At 43.7% G+C, this 4,672-nt stretch overlaps 1 long non-coding RNA gene across 1 annotated transcript; it reads right to left on the reverse strand.

The window, feature by feature from the left end:
* Window positions 1–986: 986 nt before the first annotated feature.
* LOC146184593 (uncharacterized) lies at window positions 987–3,697 on the reverse strand. Its single transcript, XR_014708896.1, has 3 exons — window positions 2,701–3,697; window positions 1,752–1,837; window positions 987–1,518 (listed from the first exon to the last, which is right to left on the reverse strand). It is a non-coding gene; the product is annotated as an uncharacterized LOC146184593 (long non-coding RNA).
* Window positions 3,698–4,672: the final 975 nt, after the last annotated feature.

Genomic DNA, 4,672 nt, shown 5'->3' on the forward strand with positions numbered 1-4,672 from the left:
TTTTCCCAGAAAAAAAAAAATTTTTTAATCGTGCTGTCAGCAATGAGAGCCGGAACATTACAATTGTAGGCTCGCAGAGAATACTAAGTGTCACGTTCAACAGCAATCTACACTGGGACTTGCCTGTTGCTGGCATATGCAAAATATTTTCCATGGTATTTGATGTTATTTTATGTCAGTGAACGCTCCTTCTGATGCACATTGAAAACAAATTGAATCATTTTTTTACATCAACCAATGCATTAAGACCACAATGGAGGGTGGAGTAAACAATAATATAATTTTGTCATCCTTTTCTTGAGGATAAATAAAATTCACCAAATGGGTAATTGCGGTAGAAATGTCTCTATAAAATATTACTTCTGAGCTTTTGCGTTGATTATGCACATGCACAGCAGCATGCTGCAATGACCTAAGAGCTGGAAATGCATCACGCGTCCAGGCAAACATCACACAAAAGTGCGAAGCCGCAAAGAGAAAAAGCATGTGGTAACTTCCCACGCTTTGCCCGATGATGAATACATTCTGGAGAGGGGTGCCTGATGGCACACCACACAGGAAGATACGGTGGCTGTTTAAGAGAAGGGACATGGCCATAAAACCATTACACTGATCCATTAGGAGTTGAGTTCTACAGATGCTGTTTTGATCCGCTGTATGTGGCATCAGACATGCCCTGTGTTTTTCTGGCAGACAGACTCCTTGTTCGACTATTGCAACGCTATCGAAGTGAAAAGGGAAGTTTCTATGTCTCCTCGCCTGTTCCCAAGGTATGACTGCAGGAACATTGCTTACCAATACTGTTTGATTGACTGGCTGATTGACCCGGAGAGATGTGCCGTGTTTTATTGGCCAAAGTTCTGTAAGAGGGCTGGATTGATTGTTTAAAGGTTTCTTGTGGAGTTAAAAAAAAACAATACTGGCCCTGGGCAAGAGGCTCAATAGTCTATCATTGCTATGAACTTGCTTTTGACCTTTTGCTGTTAAGATCTTTGAAGTATGTACATAAGTCTGCAGAAGTGCAATCAAATTTCATTGCTTTTGTTCTCTCATCTTCGAAACGTCATTCTTCTCTCAAACCGAAGACTCAGTCATGCCACCAAATGGAGTGTAGGTTCAAAACAGTCTGAGACAAGCATAACAATACACAAAGCATTGCGATGGTCTCGTGAGTGTGCACCATGAACATGAAAATTTGTGAATAATTTGTTTTCCTACTCATTTATTTCATTTATCGCTGCTTTCATAGACCATTGCATTTTGTATAATGCACTGTTGCTGCTGCTGGTCCATGCATAGTTTTGGCATGAATGCAAAAGCTAACAACTAGGTTCTAGTGCAGTTGTACTAAGCAGTCTTGAGTTTTAAACTATAGTAAGTTGTTAAGGCATTGAGATAAATAAAACTTTTTACAAATTGGTGCTGCTCAAAATAACGTAAATATGTCCTCACCCCCCAGGGGCACTGACTGCAGGCTTGGTGTTGACGGCAGCGGCTCCACACTGTGCAGACTTGTGGCTGTGCCATGGAAGCAAGCAAACAAATGAAAGAAATAATTATTTCTGCAGCCATGAGATCTTGGGCTGTTTTCCGGAGCATAACAACATGCACGAGCTTACTTTAGCACTCTGGCTACACCTTGTACACTGCAGTAAGAGAATCAAGACTGAACATTGCAGTGCTTTGTAAATAGCTGTAACATGTTCAACAAGAACATTGAAGAAAGTAATATAACAAGTGTTGTCGCTTACTATTCCGGGAGTTGTCATGATTGCTTTCATCATCATGAGTCTCTCTGGGCACCATGTCATTCAGGCACTTGCAGGCTCATTTTCATCTGAAAGGGAATAACCATATGAGACACAGATGATTGGTAATTAACTTACAAACATAATATAGGACCTAATTGTGCAGCTGAAAGTTGTGCCAGGACACTAGAACAGTGCCACGACGCAGACACTGTTGCCTTCATTCAATGCAATGGTCCTTAACAAGGATCCTTTTTTAATTTTCAGGTGTTTTTATAACACAATGAGCAAACCAGTTCAGCCTCTGCGACTTGTAAATGCTAATAGGACTTTCAGTGCCTGAATGTTTTGTCCAACAGCATAAAATATTGGTGCACTTCATTTCACGTGCTGACACAGGGACACAAGTTCATAAGCTTGGAGCAAAAAAAAATATTAAATGACCTCTTGCAATATTTTGCTTTGGCACTGCATTCAGCATGTGCTGTTAGCTAATGGTGCCAGACAATTGTCTGAGAAGATAAAGTACATCATCTTGCAAACAATTGTCATTTATTGTGGCTCCTGGTGGCTGTGCACATTTACATGCACATGTAAACAAAAGCAGCTACACGACGTGTATTATATTATGCAACTCGAGCCATGCTCAGCAAAAATGCTGAAATATCATGTATCTAATTCGCACAACGTAAGTGGCTTTTGACTTTGCGCTGCTATTCCCCAGCAATCGACTAGGCGGTGTTCAGACGGGCGGGCCGTATGTATCGTGGGAAAGCATCATCCACCACCACTCCTACTCGGAGCGCACGCGATCGGCAGGCGCCGAGTCACTGCCATTCCGAGCTACTCGAAAGTGCCGTTTTCGTCACATATGATAACTAATTGTTCCGCTCGGACAGTCCGCTGTCCAGTCCGATCGTCTGAATAGAGAAGGTAGTGGGTAGTGACTTACCAGAATCATTTTTTTTTTTTTTTTTTCTGACGCTGGATGGCTTGCAAAGGCCTTTGCGAACGCCTTCATTGCGCAGCGGAGCGAGCGCTCGTTCGCCGTCGGCGGATCCCTAGAAATCGTTGCAACTTCTTTCGACGGCGCCTTCTCCCTGCGCTGTACAGTGTATGCATAGGATGGTGGCGATCTCGAGCTACTTGCTGGTCGTCCGCCGCACTGAAACGCTTGCGCATGATGTTTTCTTGGCACGGCCGGGGCAAGGGTATTACAGCATTTGATGACGCTAATGTGAAAACGGCCAAGAAACGGCCGTGCCAAGAAAACATCATGCGCAAGCGTTTCAGTCCGGCGGACGACCAGCAAGTAGCTCGAGATCGCCACCATCCTGTACATACACTGTACAGCGCAGGGAGAAGGCGCCGTCGAAAGAAGTTGCAACGATTTCTAGGGATCCGCCGACGGCGAACGAGCGCTCGCTCCGCTGCGCAATGAAGGCGTTCGCAAAGGCCTTTGCAAGCCATCCAGCGTCAGAAAAAAAAAAAAATGATTCTGGTAAGTCACTACCCTCTACCTTCTCTGTTCAGACTATCGGACTGGACAGCGGACTGTCCGAGCGGAACAATTAGTTATCATGTGACGAAAACGGCACTTTCGAGTAGCTCGGAATGGCAGTGACTCGGCGCCTGCCGATCGCGTGCGCTCCGAGTAGGAGTGGTGGTGGATGATGCTTTCCCACGATACATACGGCCCGCCCGTCTGAACACCGCCTAGTCGATTGCTGGGGAATAGCAGCGCAAAGTCAAAAGCCACTTATGTTGTGCGAATTAGATACATGATATTTCAGCATTTTTGCTAAGCATGGCTCGAGTTGCATAATATAATACACGTCGTGTAGCTGCTTTTGTTTACATGTGCATGTAAATGTGCACAGCCACCAGGAGCCACAATAAATGAAAATTGTTTGCAAGATGATTTACTTTATCTTCTGGCACCATTAGCTAATAGCACATGCTGAATGCAGTGCCGAAGCCAAATATTGCAAGAGGTCATTTATTATTATTATTTTTTTTTTTGCTCCAAGCTTATGAGCTTGTGTCCCTGTGTCAGCACGTGAAATGAAGTGCGCCAATATTTTATGCTGTTGGACAAAACATTCAGGCACTGGAAGTCCTACTAGCATTTACAAGTCGCAGAGGCTGAACTGGTTTGCTCATTGTGTTATAAAAACACCTGAAAATTAAAAAAGGATCCTTGTTAAGGACCATTGCATTGATTGAAGGCAACAGTGTCTGCGTCGTGGCACTGTTCTAGTGTCCTGGCACAACTTTCAGCTGCACAATTAGATCCTGTATTATGTTGGCAAGTTAATTACCAATAATCTGTGCCTCATATGGTTATTCCCTTTCAGATGAAATGAGCCTGCAAGTGCCTGAATGACATGGTGCCCAGAGAGACTCATGATGATGAAAGCAATCATGACAACTCCCGGAATAGTAAGCGACAACACTTCTTATATTACTTTCTTCGATGTTCTTGTTGAACATGTTACAGCTATTTACAAAGCACTGCAATGTTCAGTCTTGATTCTCTTACTGCAGTGTACAAGGTGTAGCCAGAGTGCTAAAGTAAGCTCGTGCATGTTGTTATGCACCGGAAAACAGCCCAAGATCTCATGGCTGCAGAAATATTTATTTCTTTCATTTGTTTCCTTGCTTCCATGGCACAGCCACAAGTCTGCAAAGTGTGGAGCCGCTGCCGTCAACACCAAGCCTACAGTCAGTGCCCCTGAGGGGTGAGGACATATTTACGTTATTTTGAGCAGCACCAATTTGTAAAAAGTTTTATTTATCTCAATGCCTTAACAACTTACTATAGTTTAAAACTCAAGACTGCTTAGTACAACTGCACTAGAACCTAGTTGTTAGCTTTTGCATTCATGCCAAAACTATGCACGGACCAGCAGCAGCAACAGTGC

This window comes from Amblyomma maculatum, chromosome 7 (assembly GCF_055883805.1).
Source record: "Amblyomma maculatum isolate TAMU_Amacu chromosome 7, ASM5588380v1, whole genome shotgun sequence".
Lineage (NCBI taxonomy): Eukaryota > Metazoa > Arthropoda > Arachnida > Ixodida > Ixodidae > Amblyomma > Amblyomma maculatum.